The following is an 18,988-nucleotide window of genomic DNA, read 5'->3' on the forward strand; positions in this document are numbered from 1 at the left end:
TCTGTGCTACAAATTGGCCTAGGAATACATGATGAAGGCAATGGGTGGTCAAAGTGTATGTGAATTTCTTCTAAAAAGGTCACCTACAATCACTTTCATAAAGGTAACAATTTTACACCCTTTTGAAATGTCTTTTCAGATTTTCTGGTTCATTTGAAGACAAGTTATTTAGATAACTATGAATAACTCTTATCAAGATAATTGTTAATAAATAAATAAATGCCCTTTTGGTGCAGAAACTGCCATTGACTTAGAGATAATGTTTTTCCAAATGTATTCATTTCCATGTTGCATTTTGCTAGGTCCAAAATGTCCAACATGAAAAGTAGATAATGGCAATCAGGTAAAAATGATTCCAGACTCAGTTTACTTTATTTACATTTGCTAACGCATGAAATGATTGCAAGCGCCAATTTAAAGAAATTAAAGCGAAGGTGAATTGAATTTTGAGTATTGAAAGTATCACAGAATTTTAAGGTCATTGTTTAAAAATTGCTTTGTATTTTCTCTTCCAGTTTCAAGTTATTCCACTTCTTCTCAGTGCCCTGCATGTGGTTGTCTCGCACTGAGTTTCATTTTCACATATGGTGTCTTTTAGAAGCATGCCTGAATTGCAAGTGCTGATTGCAATCATGGAGTGGGGGAAATTGCTACCAACCCAGATTCCTGCCTAGCCTATTCTAGTCAGTAAGAAAGTGACATGAATACTGAATGTCTCCTTTGTCAGTCAATTTCCCACCCATTGCACCATGAATTTGGTAGGTCAGAGCAAAACACAGCCCAATGTTTGTCCACATTTAAATGTGGGATTGATCAGCTGCCCAGAGGTCCAGGTGAATTTGGTGGGCTGAGGAGTTGCAGTAACACTTTTGTTGTAATATCCTGAGAAATACTCCTCCTCTTCCTCATTCAACAAAAGATTTAAAAAAAACTACAATGTTAAACTTAATCTTTTTAAGCTTCCACTGATCCTGCGCTTCTTTATACTGGAAAAACTCACTGCCACTTCCTTTTCAGGTCATTCAGTTAAAAATTGCTATGGTGGACAAATATTTAAAGGAGCCAGTTATTTAATAACTCCTCGGTAGGCAAGTAACACTGGAAATTTTAACTATCAACCAACTTGATTCCCATTGAGCAAGGAGACTGAAAAACATCCCTGCCAGTTTGAGGCTATCTTTATTAACATGAGTTTGATAGCACTATCAAATTGGTAATCATAGCATAGTAAAATATCTTGATAATGATTAGTTCCACAAATATTGGATTAGGTGTATGTTGTTCTGGTGCTGCTAATATACAAGATTCTAATCAAACCAAATATCAGAAGATGCAAAGTCAAACAAAATACACTAGATCATAGAATGGTTCAATATGCAACTGACTCATGTCAATTCCTTAGACAAGATGGTAAAGTATCAGTACATGTTCATATCAATGTATTAATATTTGCAGAATATTTGTTGTATTTAGAATCAAAAGGGTATAAGTTATTGGGATGTCTTGTTCTATCATTATAATGGATTGAATAATTAGCTCAATTCAAATAACTTTTACTTGCTCAGATTGACAGGTAAATACTGTATTATCTAGGATTTCTGGTTATAGTTTGGAGAAATGGTCAATCCCAAATGGGGAAAGCCAGCAATGAGCACCTCACAGTTTAGTAATATATCACCGTCCATCTGTTGTTATACTTTGCATATATATTTGCTGACAACTGATGGCTTTATGGAGACAGAATGTACTAACAGAATTGTATAATTAAGCAAACTGCACAGGTGAGCGACAGCAACAGTGGGTTGGAGTATCCCCAGAGCAAATCAGTTCAGATAATATTTATTCTGACACTAAGCAATTTTTTTTCTTCTTTTGCTGATGCAATCTACATTCATTTTACGATTTGTGCTTGGATTTGGGCCAACAAGACACCCTAAAGTTGAGATTGCTCTCTATCAATGATTTCTTCAATTATGGGGTGTTACTGAGTTCACTATGCTCTATCCTAAATTATCCATCAATGTTTACAGACCTAAGTCAGACAACACCTTAAATATAACACAAAGATAACAATAGCAATATATTGTATTCATATAGCACCTTTAACAGTTTCAAATGTCCCAGGCTATTTCACAGGACCGTTCTAAATCAGCTTATGACAGCAATCCACATAAGGAATATTAGGTCAGATGACCAAAGTCTTAATGAAAAAGGTAGCTTTCTTTTAAGGATTTTCAAAGGGGGACTGCAGGTATAGTGGCAGAACTATAGGGAAGGTATTCCAGAATGAAGGACCAAATGGATGAAGATGTGGCCACTGATGATAGAGTGATTAAAATTAGGGCTACATAGGATGTCAGAATTTGAAGTTCAGAAATCTTAGAAAGCTATGGGGCTGGTGGATGCAAAAAAAGCAAGGAGTTATGCCATGAAAGAATTTGAAAACAAGGATGACAACTTTAAAATCAAGATTTTGCGTTAGTCACAGAACATAGTTGATAAATTTGACGCTTCAGTCTTCCCTGTATTAAATTGGAAGAAAACTTTGCTCATCCTGTGTTGGATGTCAGATAATAAATATGACAATTTTGCAACAGTGAAGAAGTCGCGAGAGGTGCTATTGATGTCAAGCCAGGTATTATCAGTCCTTGTGAAAACTAATGAGCTTTCAGAAGATGTTGCTGAGGAATACCATGTAAAGAGAAACAGGAAAGTCCCAAGGATAGATTCTCAGGTGACACAAGAGATAATGGATTGGGAGTAGGAAGAGAAGCCAGTTCCTCTGGATCTGACTAAATAGATTAAAACAAAATCAGGCAAAGACAGTTGTGGCAACATGGATAGTGGAAGATTATGTAGTTAACCCTGTCAAAGGCTGCAGAAACTTCATGGAGGATAAGGGAGAAAGGTTTAACTTAACAGCAGCCACATCAGACAAAGTCATTTGCAGCTTTGCAACAGCTGTTTCAGTCCTCTAGAGGTAGAAACCTGGGGCTTCATGAAAATATGGATTTCAGGAAAGATGAAGACAGATTTTAGAGCCATCAACATGTGCATGGACTTTGGACAGGGAAGGAAATTGGAGTTTGAAAATAGTTTGCAGGTGTCAAGATTGGTTTTTGAAGACAGAGATGATGATGGTGGATTTATAGAACAAAATGAGAAGAAGGGGAGCCATTAAAAATATTGGCTGGAGTGAGGAAATTGGATAACAGAACGTGAGTTTCATGGAAATGAGCTTAAATATTTGCAAACGAATTTGAAAAAGGACACGATTTTATGAAGAGAAAATGATGCTAATTTGCATAGATGTAACAAGCACAGTTGTCTGTCAATCTTAATTCTCAGATCAGTCAGATTATGATATATGCCAATGATGGTCTAATCAATCAGCATCCTCTTTTTATGATATATAAAATGGTGCCCCTTTGTTTCTTGCACTCTAGTTCTGATCAGTGCAATTGAAAACCTTCAGCTTCTTGTCTCCTTTTAGCAATATTTAAGTTCGGTACTATCAAGCAATTATTTGTAAAATTGAGACAAATGTAGAATAAGGAGATGAGCTTGAAGAGCACATGAGGACAGTGAGTTCTTTGCTAAATAGGATCATTGCAGCATTCCAATACTAAAATAAATTATCTTGGCTTTGGGTTAGCCTGAATAAAATCTGGTGGAAAATCCCTGGGTAAATAATGTTAGAGAATACACATTAGGAAAATATTCAAACGCTTGCAAAATATTGTACTGATGTTGGGTTTATCTCATGAGTGTCAATGGACAGAATTCACTGACTTAGCAGGATTTATTGACCAATGAAACCTTTCTCATGTTCTTATGGCTGATATAGATCCAAGAATTCTACTACCAATGCAATGTTTTTGTTTTGCCTTTCATACATAAAAAAGCTATGAGAGAAAATAACTTGAAATCTTATATTCTTGAGTAGATTTGTAGCTCGAGTTGTGGATGCTGTAGTCAGTTTGCTCACCGAGCTGGTTCATTGTTCTGCAGACGTTTCATTACTCTGCTGGGTAACATCATCAGTGCAGCCTCTGTTGTATTTTCCCACTTGCTATCTAAACTCTGGGGTCCGTTGGAGTTGATTACCTCATTTCCGTTTTTTCTTTGCAGCAGTGTGTATATGGCGTCTAATCCTATGTGTTTATTGATGGGCTTCTTGGTGGAGAACTAGGCCTCTAAGAATTCCCAGCCTGTCTCTGCTTGGCCTGTCCTAGGTAATCAACTCCAACAGACACCCGAGTTTAAACAACAAGCGGTAAAACACAACCACGCTTAATCGGAGGCTACACTGATGGTGTTACTCAGCAGGGTAATGAAACATCTGCAAACTAATGAAACAGCTCGGTGAGCGAACCAACCACAGCAACTTGAAATCTCTTTTTTACAATTAGGTTCCTTCCCTGAATGACGGAGTTTTAGTACCAATGCTGGTTTTGCCCCTCTTTCGGTTTCAAGGAATAAAATCACTGAATGAAAAGAAATTGCCCTTTCATTTGTTTGTGCGGATTCAGGTCAACTTTCCAAGTTGAGCCGGATGTAGAATTAAGCAACTTGGCATCACATTCCTGGAGATGGTCTCGATGTGGATAGATGAAGTCAAGTACTTCAAAAGGAAATAAAACAGAAATAGTGAAGGTAAAATACATCTTACAAGGTAGCATATGATAAATAAAAGACCGATTAACATGTCCTTGCAGGCTTTTCGGGTGAATTCTTTTCCGGGGAGCCGAAAGCCACTTCTTAGTTGGCCACGTGCTTGATGATCATGCCCAGCATTCTACCACCTACTCTAATGCTTTTCAACCTGGAATTCACCCTGTCATAGGACTGGCACACGAACACCATTAATTTGTAATGTAAAGTCTGTATACAAAATGCAGACCTACTTTTTCTTTTTATAAATGATGATGAGAAAATTTCCAGCAATTCCTGAGATTAGTTTAAAATTCTAGCATTGCTTTTTTTCCCCCTCTTTTTGTTGTCCTTTAATGGGAAGCTTCTGCTTAGCCTTCATTTCAGATTAGGCTTTCTCAGTGGACTGGATCATTGTATGTGGTTTCCTTTTGGTTCAATAATATTGAATAGCACTTTTTCCATTTTCTTAAACTGGCTATGGTGCCAGCTGAGCCTGCCTTTTTCTCAGTTATTGTTTGTAGCGGCTCACTGGGCTTTCCTTTTATCTCACTGGGGACCACCTGACCTCTGCTCGGCATCTCTCCACAATGCCACAGTAAATATCCCAAGCTTACTGGGAAGAAAGGGAACTTCTGGTATTGATATTCTGACCACATGATGTGTAACAAGAGATTTGCATGGGACACAAGGTCTTCAAGCATTTATTCGCAGTGACAACATTTAAATGAACAAAAATCTTTCCATATCAGGAAGTGACATGGCAGTAAGTGCCAGCATGTCATTATGATTTTTCAGTCACAGGTGTACAATAAACTCGATATTATTCATATGAAACTAATAAATTATATAGATTAAAAACTCTGGAACTTAATATTAGAGTTTGGATGACTTCTGATAAATGCTGAAGCATTATTGTCACATTGTATGAGTTCATTTGAATTCCCAATTGTGTTGCTGTCCTATAATTACCTTGTAGCTAATCATTATCCAACATGCAGTTATTACATAACTATACGTAGAAGACAGCTGGAAAGCTTCAAAATGAATGTCATGCTGTCAGTTGTTTGTTTACCCGTGTAAACTGTGGTGTACTTCATAAATATCACCTACACAACAAAAAAAGAACACGGACTTATCGCTCTATCTTGTAAGAGATGGTCTCAGCCACGTTCAGCCAAGTGCAATTGCAGCCTTCCAACTCCAGCTTGGTGTATCCACAACAATGCTTATTTGAATTTTCATGACAGTGTAGGCAACAGGCAGCTGTAGAGTGTTAAAAAGATTCTTTGAAGGTAAACACATTAGATTCCTGGGAGATAGACAAAAGCAGTTAAATACATTAAATAAACACTTAAGTAACAAATCTACATGGAGCCTACAATGCTGACATTTATTCTATATTGCCACAAAAGGATTGCTGTTACATTACTACATCAATATTTTGTACTGTGCTTCCTGCTGTCAGTGAATAGGTTGGGTTGAGAGTTAGAGGAAATTTAATAGATAGTGGTTTTCAGTAATGGAAGAGTTACTTCATTAAAAAAAAATAAGCTTTTTGAAAATGCACAGAACAGATTGTTGTTGACATCAGGCAAATCCATCTCACAGAAACTTGCTGTTAAATCAAGTGCTCTAGCAAGTACGCTACTAGTTTTGAAGTCTAGATATTAGAACACAGTTGAGCAAGTAATGATATATTCCTTAGGTTGATTTGTAAATTGTTAGATATTATGCATGCTTCAGAATTTAAAAGATCGCCTCTAGATATAATATATACCAAGGAAAAGCTTCTACTTCTAATCAATATGAGAATACGGCTTTGCAGCAGCAAACAGAAAGTGCAGAAAAATGCTGGTTGTGAGATTGATGTTGATACCCTTCACTGCCAAGTGAAATGCCAATAACGCTTGTTTAGCATTTTGTGAGGGCAATGGGAGTATTGATTCCTGAGCACTAATAAAGAGTGAGGTAGCTCTCTTAGATAAAAAAAAATTGGCAGCTGTAACAGAGAATTGACTCGGACAGACCTGAATGCTGCCCTGTCTTAATACAAATAATTCAAGCCTCAGCGGGATTTTGATGCAGCCAAGCATGTTTCTCAAACACATTTCTTGCTATTAATTTACCTGAGGCTTTGGAGGCCTATCACTAGATTAGTCAGTGAGGGATTCAGGGTCAAAATGGATTTCTTGGGGCTTGTTGAGAGAAAACAACTGAGTTGTGGGAAATTAATAAGGCCGTGAAAGTTTAATTCAGCAGAATGGGACTATGTCCAGGGAATTCAACAGATAAAATGTTATTAAAGGTGAGTTGAGTAGATTCAAAATGATTCCTCTACTATCTTGATATTAAAAAAAGAGTATGATAGAATATTGAGTGTGCAGTGATTGAGTGACCAGTTGTGTAAACATAAGAACTCACATTGCGAGATTTGACCATGGCAGAGAGCCTTCCCATCATAGTGGAAATGGATGCCGAGCCCAGGAATCTCAAGTTCCTTCCCCAAACACATCATGTCATCTTAGAACAAAAACAAAGTTGCTAGAAAAGCTCAGCAGGTCTGGCAGCATCTGTGGAGGAGAAAACAGAGTTAACGTTTCGGGTCCGGTGACCTTCCTCAGAACGGATGGTGGCTGGGAAAACGTCAGTTTATATGCAGAAAATAGGGAAGTGGGTGGGGTAGGGAGTAAACGATAGGATAGAGCCCAAAGAGAGAGAAAGACAGTTGGACAGACAAAGGAGTTGCTAACGATCAGGCTGAGAAGGTGAATAGTTGTTAATGGGGACTGTTCGTGACTAACACCAGGGTGTGTGTAGTGGCAGGCTATGTGGTAACAAGGCCTGGTGTGTGGGGTGGGGGGCTGGGACATGGGAGAGATTAGGCCCTAAAATTATTGAACTCAATATTGAGTCTGGAGGGCTGTAGGGTCCCCAAGCAGAAAATGAGGTGTTGTTCCGCCAGCTTGCGCTGGGCTTCACTGGAACACTGTAGCAAGCTGGAGGCAGAGATGTTGGCCAGGGAGCAAGGTGGTGCTTTGAAGTGGAAGGCAACAGGTAGTTCAGGTTTTTTTTTTGCGAGCAGAACGTAGATGTTCTGCGAAGCTGTCGCCAAGTCTACGCTTCGTTTCCCCAATGTAGAGGAGACCACATTGTGAGCAGCGAATGCAGTAGACTAGATTCTTGGAAGTGCAGGCGAAGTGTTGCTTCACCTGGAAGTTTTGTTTGGGCCCTCGGATTCTGGGGAGGGAGGAGGTAAAGGGGCAGGTGTTGCACCTTCGCCAGTTACAGGGGAAGGTGCCGTAGGGCTGTGGGGAGGTGTTGGGGGTGAAGGAAGTTTTGAGTTCAATAATCTTAGGGCCTAAACTCTCCCATGTCCCAGCCCCCCACCCCACACACCAGGCCTTGTTGCCACATAGCCTGCCACTACACACCCCCCGTTGTTAGTCACTAACAGTCCCCATTAACAACTATTCACCCTCTCAGCCTGATCATTAGCAACTCCTTTGTCTGTCCAACTGTCTTTCTCTTTCTTTGGGCTCTATCCTATCGTTTACTCCCTACCCCACCCACCTCCCTATTTTCTGCATATAAACTGACATTTTCCCAGCCACCATCAGTTCTGAGGAAGGGTCACCGGACCCGAAACGTTAACTCTGTTTTCTCCTCCACAGATGCTGCCAGACCTGCTGAGCTTTTTCAGCAACTTTGTTTTTGTTCCTGATTTACAGAATTCACAGTTCTTTTGGTTTTTATCATGTCATCTTAGAATTCCTTCAGTGTGGAAGCAGGCCTATTCGCCCATCAGGTCCACACTGACCCTCTGAAGAGCATCCTACCCTCACCCCATAACTCTGCATTTCCCATGGTTAATCCACCTTGCCTGCACATCTCTGGACATTACGGGCAATTTAGCATGGCCAATTCACCTAACATGCACAACTTTAGACTGTCGTAGCAAACCAGAACACCCAGAAGAAACCCATGCAGACATGGGGGAAATGTACAAACTCCACACAGGCAGTTGTCTTCCACAGAGGCCAGTATCCTGTCACTAAGTCACCCTTTAATTACACATGAACAGTCCTTGATTATAATACTGCTTTATACAGTGTCAGGCACTAGAGTGTCAGTATCTCTGACACTCACCCTTTCTATATTGTCCCTGATTAGACCAGATTAACAGCCCCAATCAGGGAACTCATATTCTATGAGGTCTAACTGGCTGACCTTGTAACAATCTCTATACCTACCTCCTCTCAAGTCAGATGTTGCTGGCCTTCGAGTGAGTGTAAACCCTAATGTGTGCAGACAAGACTTGGCAAGGGCAGGTCTGAACTTGTGCATTTATTTGGATACCCACAGTATCACAGAATTGTTATACTATTAATAGAGACCATTCAGCCCAGCGGATTTGTGCCAGATTTCTGAATGAGCAAATTACTTAATGCCTTTATTTTTGATAACAGTCTAATTTTTAAAATTCTTCAGTTAACCCTGTCTTGACCACACTTACAGGCTGTGCATTCTAGACCTTGACTAGTCCCAGAATGAAAAGGTATTTTTCTCCCATCCCCTTTGGAGAGATATAGATCATAGAATCCCTACAGTGTGGAAACAGGCCCTTCGGCCTAACAAGTCCACACGGACCCTCAGACATCCCAACCAGACCCATTCCCCCATAACCAACCTAATCTACACATCCCTGAACACAATGGGCAATTTAGCATGGCCAATCCACCCAACCTGCACATCTTTGAACTGTGGGAGGAAACCGGAGCACCCAGAGGAAACCCACGCAGACACGGGGAGAATGTGCAAACTCCACACAGACAGTTGCCCAAGGGTGGAATCGAACCCAGATTCCTGGGCGCTGTGAGGCAGCAGCGCTAACCACTGATATATGGTACCCCTTTGGATATAATCTTAGGTCATGTTAGGAGAGATAAAATGCCCTTTGGGAGAGGTGAGGTGTTAGTTGGAATGGGTAAAGAGAGGCTTGAATGTGCATAATAATTGCACAAAGCGATTAATTGTGAAGCTCATTGGACCTGTCAACAAACTGCGCATGTTATCAAAACCAACTGTTAAAAGAACCAAAAATGACAGTCAGAAGGACTTCTCAAAAGGAGCTATCAAGGTATTTAACTGCACTCCTTTTAAAGCTTTGGTTTTAAAAAAAAGTTTTAAGTGCTACAGAAGTATTTTTCATTCTGTTTGATGAAATAAACTGGAGAGTTTTCAATCCTGGATTATTGCTGCGTGACTGATTTCACAACCTTTCATTATCATAGTAGGGTACCTGCGATTTCACAGTTTGATTTTTTTTATAATCAACCTGTTCAGAGATATTATGACACATCTCTGAAGCAGGTGGAACTTGAATCAGGCCTCCGGGCTCAGACACTACCACTGCACCACATTGTTTGACGGACTGCTTCATGTGATTCTGGACTCTTTGAAGTGAGACTGCGAATGAATTCTAATACTTGATGTTATAAGTGCTTGTACATAAGAATGAATGGTTTGCTTTTTTCAGCCATTATGTAATTTAAAAATGTAAATGTCACTAACAGGTTTTTATGAATGCCATCTTGGTATATGAATGCCATATTGTTTACAATTTACATAGATGATTTGGAGTTGGGGACTAAGTGTGGTGTGTCAAAATTTGCAGATGACACTAAGGTGAGTGGTAGAGCAAAGTGTGCAGAAGACACTGAAAGTCTGCAGAGGGATATAGATAGTCTAAGTGAGTGGGCAAAGGTCTGGCAGATGTAGTACAGTGTTGATAAGTGTGAGGTCATCCATTTTGGTAGGAATAACAGCAAAATGAGCTATGTTTTAAATGGTAAAAAATTGCAGCATGCTGCTGTGCAGAGGGACTTGGGTGTCCTTGTGCATGAATCGCTAAAAGTAGGATTGCAGGTGCAGCAGGTAATTAAAAAGGCAAATGGAATTTTGTCTGCCATTGCTCGAGGGATGGAGTTTAAAAACAGGGAGGCTATGCGGCAGCTGTATAGGGTCCTGGTGAGGCCACACCTGGAGTACTGTGTGCAGTTTTGGCCTCCTTACTTGAGAAGAGATATACTAGCACTGGAGGGGGTGCAGAGGAGATTCACTCGGTTGATTCCAGAGTTGAGAGGGTTGGATTATGAGGAGACACTGAGTAGACTGAGATTATACTCATTGGAATTCAGAAGAATGAGGGGAGATCTTATAGAAACATCTAAGATTATGAAGGGAATAGATAAGGTGGAAGCAGGGAGGTTGTTTCTACTAGCAGGTGAAACTAGGACTAGAGGGCATCGCCTCAAAATAAAGGGAAGCAGATGTAGGACTGAGGTCAGGAGGAACTTCTTCACCCAAAGGGTTGTGAATCTGTGGAATTCCCTGCCCAGTGAAGCGGTTGAAGCTACCTCGCTGAATGTTTTTAAGGCAAGGCTAGATAAATTTTTGAACAGTAAAGGAATTAAGGGTTATAGTGAGTGGGCGGGTAAGTGGAGCTGAGTCTCAAAGATCAGCCATGATCTTATTAAATGGCGGGGCAGGCTCGAGGGGCCAGATGGCCTACTCCTGCTCCTGGTTCTTATGTTCTTATGTTCTTCTATTGTGGAAACTGCAATGCACACAGAAACTTCTATTGAATAACTGTTCATTTTAATCCATTTCTGCATGGATCCTGAGGTCTGCCCATGTTTGATACTAGGAAAGTTGATATACTAAGTTTGGGGGTTGTGTTTGGAAAGCATGAGTTAGCATGAGGAAGGGTCCTGACCTGAAACGTCAACTTTCCTCCTCCTCTGATGCTGCCTGGCCTGCTGTGTTCCTCCAGTTCCACACTGTGTTGTCTATGAGTTAGCATGAGTTGGTGTAATTGCTATAAAGGGCTACAGCGGGTGGATAGAGAAGCATAGCTTACTTAAGGGACTTAAAAGGGCCATGGGGGTGGATAGAGGGGCATAAATTGGAATGAAGATTATCAGAGGCCTTGGGGGGTTTGTTTAGGGGCATAGGTTGGTAGGGGCTGAATGAAACATTATGGGGATGGGTAAAGAGCATGAAGTGGCACAGGTTGCCAAAGATGGATAATGGGCAGTGTATGTCAAGTTAATGGTTTGTTATGGGTGAAGACTGGAGGGAAAGTAGGAACTGCCGATGCTGGAGTCTGAAATAACAAGGTGTGGAGCTGGATGAACGCAGCAGGCCAGGCAGCATCAGAGGAGCAGGAAAGCTGACGTTTCGGGTCTGGGCCCTTCTTCAGAAATGGGGGAAGGGAAGGGTGCTCTGAAATAAATAGAGAGGGGGGAGGCGATGATAGAAGGTGGATAGTGGAGCAGATAGGTGGAGAGAAGACGGACAGGTCAAGGAGGCGGGGATGAAGCCAGGAAAAGTGAGTGTGGATAGGGAGTTGGGATGGGGGTTGGTCAGTGAGGAGGGAGGGGCGGGTAGGTGGGAGGGAAGATGGACAAGTCAAGGAGGCGGGGATGAGGTGAGTGTAGGTAGGAAGTGGAGGGGGGGTTGGTCATTGAGGTGGGGGGAGCGGATAGGTGGGAGAAAAGACGGACAGGTCAAGGAGGCGGGGACGAGTGGGGGTGCTGGTCTTGGGATGAGGTCGGGAGTGGGGAAACTTTGAAGCTTGTAAAGTCCACATTGAGACCACTGGGTTGTAGGGTTCCTCGGTGAATATGAGGTGCTGTTCCTCCAGTTTTCGGGTGGCATCGTTGTGGCGCTGGAGGAGGCCCAGGATGGACATGTCGTCCAAGGAGTGGGAGGGGGAGTTGAAGTGGTTCGCAACTGGGAGGTGTTGTCATTTGTCATGAGCCGAGCGTAAGTGTTCCACAAAGCGATCTCTAAGCCTCCGCTTGGTTTTCCCAATGTAGAGGATGCCACATCGGGAACAGCGGATATAATATATCACATTAGCGGATGTGCAGGTGAACATCTGTTTAATGTGGAAGATTAATGTGGACTTTACAAGCTCCCCACCCCCTTGACCTGTCCGTCTTTTCTCCCACCTATCCACTCCTCCCACCTCACTGACCAACACCCACCCCCACTTCCTACCTACACTCACCTCATCCCCGCCTCCTTGACCTGTCCGTCTTCCCTCCCACCTACTCGCTCCTCCCTCCTCACTGACCAACCCCCTTCCCAACTCCCTACCTACACTCACCTTTACTGGCTTCATCCCCCCCTCCTTGACCTGTCCATCTTCTCTCCACCTATCTGCTCCACTATCCACCTTCTATCACTGCCTCCGCCTCTCTCGATTTATTTTAGAGCCCCCTTCCCTTACCCCATTTCTGAAGAAGGGCCCAGACTTGAAACGTCAGCTTTCAAGACTGGAGGGATGTTTGCTGTTTTAATCTTTGGTTTTTGGAATGTCAATACAGTTCAAATTCCAGTGGCCCACCCCACCTCTGTACCCAGCATTCTTCACTCTCAGTCTGGAGTTACCCTTCCCAATTTCTCATATTGCTAGTTCTTCACCCCCAACTAAAATCCAAAGTCCAAGTAGCCATTTGTAAAAATTGGACTCCCAGAGGACAGCTGGGAATTTTTTCCACTGCACACCAACTGGCGGACAAAAATCCACAATATTCATCTCAAACGAGTTATAACACAAAAACATTGTCAAGTGAATCATTTTCAACTTGACTTGTATAAGGAAAACTAATGAAGAAATCTCTATCTAGGGATTTGTAACAACATCTTATGCAACATGTATCTAAAAGTATCGAAATTTTCAGACTTGTAAGAATCTGTATTTAAAACATAGCAGGTATTAGAGCACTTCTGTAAAGGATGAACTGTCAAACAATTTTTTTCAAGGACTTTACCAAGAAGGTTGACCAATAAGTTGCCAATTGCTCTGTTTATCCAGGCTAATAAGAAGTCGATAGTTAAATTGCAGGTTCATAATCAACCTGGTGCAGCACAAGTCCTTTATAAAGCTACAATTTCCAAGCAATTCTTGAAAGATGAATTTAATCTGATAAAACACTTTTTTAAAAGAACCAACTCATAAAAAACACACTAGATTTAATCAGCAACTCTTCTGAAACCTTTGGTGGTAGGAGATACGGTATGAAAGAAAGTAAAATGGTGGCTGAAATTTGTAAAAAGCTTTTGACTGAAACTGTTTAAAGAATGATATTGAAAAGATTGAAGTTAGTTTACATGATTGATACTCCTTTATATGCTATATAAAAATGTCTCCAATCTCATGTTGGCCTCTGTGAACATTAAATTGAAACTTCCTTACCCAGTCCCTTTCCCACCTCTAAAGGAAAGAGGAGTGTGCCTAAACATTTAGGTCTTACACTGGTTTCCAGTTGCTGTAGAATCAGACCAAGAGCAGCAGAGGGCCCAGACATCTGCATAATTTATTAAAGACCAATCTTTGCAGCTGCATGTAATGACTATTTTTTCAGTGAATGCTGTAGATTATTTTCCCCGCTGAAATCTTCATTTTCCAGAGCAGAATTAGGGAGTCTCTACAATCCAGATTTCTTGGATTCCCACTTCAGCCCACTCAACCTGCATGGAAGGATGATGAAACAGGAGATAGTCTTTCAAATAGTCTTTCTAGGGGGAGGCAATAGACTAGTAGTATTATTGCTGGGCTGTTAATCCAGAGACCCAGATAATGTTCTGAGGACCCAGGTTCAAATCCCACAATGACAGATGCAGGAATTTGAATTTAAAGAAATCTGGAATTAAGAATCTAATGATGACTGTGAATCCATTGCCAATTGTTGGAAAAACCCATCTGGTTCACTAATGTCCTTTAGGGAAGGAAACTGCCATCCTTATCTGGTCTGGCCTACTCATGACTCCAGACCCACAGCAATGTAGTTGACTCTTAACTGCCCTCTGGGCAATTAGGGATGGGCAATAAATGCTGTTTAGCAAGTGATGCCCTCAGCTCGTGAATGAATCAAGGAAATGGACATCCATATATTTTAGCTTTTCAATGGAGAAAGTGGAGATAAAACTGATGGATCAGCATCATAAGTTAGGCACAATGATAGGAGATTACAGCATGTTTGACTAAGTTAAACTGGAATTAAAAATGTACTTCTGTCATTTTGAGAATAAAACTACCAGGTTTTTGTAAAACCCAGACTGACTCACTAATGCTCTTCAGGCAAGGAGATCTGTTGTCCTTACTTGAATCTGGCAAACATGTGACTCTAGACCCACAGCAGTATGGTTGATTCTTAACTGCCTTCTGAATTGAAATAGCATGTCACTTAGTTGTATCAAACCTACTTTGAAAATCTATCCCTTTGATCTCTGTCTAAATTGCACTTTGCTTTGATCGCAGTCAATCATCCCTAAATGCTCCCAATACATGGTCCTCACACCACATTGAGATTAGCTGACACCACAAGAAAATGGCAACACCTCCTGTGAACTAGCAGTACCGCCACAATGACCAGTAGCTACAGCAATTTGATAACAGGCACGAATGCCAATAAGCAATGACTCACAATGACACCTTGAAATCTTCATGTGTTGCACTTAGGCAGAATCTGCCACCAAAGAGAGATTTGAGTATCTTTGAACATGAACCATAAAAAATTCATATACTGGTACAGCAAACAATTCAAAGGGTGAACAGAATATGCCATTTACAGCAAGTGAAATTGAGTCTAAATTTAGGTAAGTTTTGCTACAACTGGACAGGGCATTGGCAAAACCATACTTAGAGCGCTGTGTATAGTTTTGGTCACCTTAATTAAGGAGGAGCATACTTGCATTGAAGGCCATTCAAAGGAAATTCAGTTAGTCAAGGGATAAAGGGTTCTGTCATGAGGAAAGTATGAACAAGTTACATCTATATTCATTGCCATGGGAATGGGAAGTGATCTTATAGAAACATATAAGATGCTGAGAGGGCTTGACAGGGTAGATGCATGGGTGAATCTAAAAATAAGGAGTACAATTTCAATATAGAGTCCTCACTTAAAATGGAGATGAGGAGAAATTTCTTCTCTCAGATAATCATTAGTAAAATGTGAGATTTGAACACACGGACAGGTCAAAGATCATGTAGCAGGGTTCTTTATTGCACTGGTATTAGGTATTGACAACCATAAAGGGAAATTAAGGATAAATGAGGAACTCTTTACATGGAATGAGCCTGTGGTTACATTAGTTGAGACAGCCCTCCTTCCACCAAAGAAACCATTATTTTTCCAGGAAGAGTCCATTCATCTATCCCAGATATCTTTGCTTACCTTTGCCACTTATTGCTAGAGATGTCCTTACATTAGTGTTTTGAATTCTCTTCCCCAGTGAGCTGTTCAGGCTGTTATTCAAGGTTCATTTTAAGCTGAGTTAAACTGATTTTTGATTGACAAGTGTCAAAGTTTATGAGATGGAAGCGGAAAGATGGAGTGAGGGTCAGATCATACTGGCCATGACTTTATTGACAGGTACAGCAGCTTCCAAGGGCAGAATAGCTTATTCCTGCTGCTATTCCTTTGATCTCAAACACTGACCTTATCAGCCATCAGCAAAGTGAGTCATATGAGGACATGCATCTGAAATGGCATGTTTGCTATCTTTCCATTAACTTCTGGAGATGGAGAGGTGGCGGTAACACCAATAATGTGGCTAGGTTTCGGATTCCTCACGATTGAAACCCTCAACACATATGTTCACCAATAATACTGCCGTTTCTTTTATTATTTTTACAGGGGATGTGGTCACCAGTGGCTGGGTGGTGCTTTCTACTGCTTATCCCTCAGTAACATTGAAAAGGTGGTGATGAACGATCATCTACAGCTACTGCATTCCTTGGGATTTTGGAACACCCTCAGTGATGCTGGAAGGGAGTTACAGGATTTCCCCAGCCGCCCTCCCTCACCATCATCACCTGCCGCTGGAGGTCCTTTACACACTTTCCAACTTGGAACTTGCTGTCCTGGCAACAACTTGTGGTCGACAGCAACTACCTGCTAAGCAAACACAAAGAATGCTGGAGAAATTCAGCAAATCTAGCTGCATCTGTAGAGAGAGAAGTATAGTATATACTTCGAAACTGGTATGTTTCTTCTTCAGAACTAGCACTTGGACTGATAAGGCGGTAATTGGTCAAACGGGATTTATCCTGCTTTTGATAGACAGGACAGACCTGAGCAATTTTCCACAATACTGGATGAATGGCAGTGTTGTAGCTATACTGAAATTCATTGGCTTGGGACAGAGCTAGGTCTGGTACACGAGTCTTCAGGGTTATTGTTGGAATGTTTTTGGGACCCCAGAGCCTTTGGAGCAGCCAGTGACCTGGGAGTATTAAACCTTCTCCCTTAAGCTGTGGTCCAGGCATCACTGTTTTTGATACACTGAAGTAATTGTGGTAGATTGGTACATAACAAAGGGAGCATTGAAATAGTCAAATGTGGAATTAGAAAGGGCATGGCTGAGATGGATGTAGAGAAGTAGCCCTTTTTCTATGATAGAAGTGATACGAGGTGAGTATTTTCTAATAAAATCTAGGAAGCCCTTAAAATTTGCAAACTATCTGGGTCATCCTCAAAACATCTCAGTTTTCAGAGATAGCACTCCATTCTTATTCCACAGTCCCATTTTAAGCAGTAATTGAACAATCCTTGTAATGCCACCCTGGTGTCATTTGGACACATACATTTCGGAAAGTGGTGGGCTCATCTGTTAAAGGCCCCCTGACAGTAAATGTTCTGTCAGACAGGGAGCAAATCAGGAGATCAAAAGGATATGCAAAGGCTGCGCATTGATCATGGGTGACTTTAATCTTCATGTAGATTGTGAAAATAAAGTTTCCAGAGCTAGTCAAGAGGCAAAATTCATAGAGTACATTTGGGAGTTTCCTAGAACAATGTGTTGTGAATTCAACCAGAGATCAGGCTTTTTTTGATCTGGCTGAAGGAGATGGAGAGAGGAAATAAACAGAATAAATGTATCACTCGAAATAAAGGGACTGAAAAGCTAATGGGTAAAGGCCTTTAACTCCCTTCAACTTGATGGGTTGCGTCCCAGGATTTTAAAATAAGTAGTTGCAAAGACAATAGATGCACTAGTATCTTCCAAGAACCCTGAGATTCTGGAAAAGTGACAGTTTTCCAATCATCTGGAAATGTAATACCTTTAAAATGCAAAAGAACTGTAAATCAGAAACGAAAACAGAAGTTGCTGGAAAAGCTCAGCAGGTCTGGCAGCACCTGTGAAGAGAAATCAGAGTTCACGTTTTAGGTCCAGTGACCCTTCCTCAGAACATGTATAGGAATAATCACCAGACCCAAAACCTTATCTCTGATTTCTCTTCACAGATGCTTGCAGACCTGCTGAGCTTTTCCAGCAACTTCTGTTTTTGTTTGTGAATATAATAACTTTATTTAAAAAGGTAGGAAGTCAAACTCAGGGAACTATAAGCCAGTTAGTTTGGCATCTGTTGTTGGGAAAATGTTAGGGTCTATTGTAAAAGATGTAACGTGGAGAGCATTTAGAAAAAGATAATGTAATCAAACATATCTAACATGGCTTCATGAAGGGGAAATCATGCCTGACAAATTTCTTAGAACTCTATGAGGAGTTAACAAGCTGAGTAGGTAAAGGGGAGCCTATACATGTAATTTATTTAGATTTCCAGAAGGCATTTAATAACACACCAGACATAAGGCTACTTAAGGAAATAAGAGCCCATGACATTGGGGGAATTTATTAGCACAGACACAGGATTGGCTAACTAATGTAAGACAGACTATTGGGACAAAGGGGGAGTTTTTAGGATGGCAATCTGTAACTTGTGGAATGTCACAGAGATCAATGCTAGGACAAAAATTATTTACTATATATATTAATGATTTGGATGACATAAATGAATGCATTATGTCCAAGTTTGCAGATGACACAGAAATAGGTGGGAAAGCAAGTAGTGAGAATGAAATATAGACAGGGTAAATAAGTAGGCAAAAAAGTTGGCAAATAGAATATAATGTGGGAATATGACGTTATGCTCTTTAGCAGTAAGAATAGAAGAGCTGAATATTATTTAAATGTAGCAAGAGTGTAGAAAACTGCAGCGCAGAGATTTGGGGTTTCTTGTGCATGAATCACAAAACACTTCTATCTATGTTCAGCAGGTATTAGGGGAGTCAGATGAACTTGGGCCTTTATTTCAAACAGAATGGAGCATAAACAAAAGAGAAGTATTGCTAAATCTACACAAGGCACTAGTTAGATGACAGCTGGATTAGTGTGCACAGTTCTAGTCTCCATATCTAAGGAAAGGTATATTGGCATTGGAGATAGTCTAGAGAAGGTTCAGTAGGTTGATCTTGGA

The sequence above is a fragment of the Rhincodon typus genome, chromosome 3 (assembly GCF_021869965.1).
Source record: "Rhincodon typus isolate 14 chromosome 3, sRhiTyp1.1, whole genome shotgun sequence".
Taxonomy (NCBI): domain Eukaryota; kingdom Metazoa; phylum Chordata; class Chondrichthyes; order Orectolobiformes; family Rhincodontidae; genus Rhincodon; species Rhincodon typus.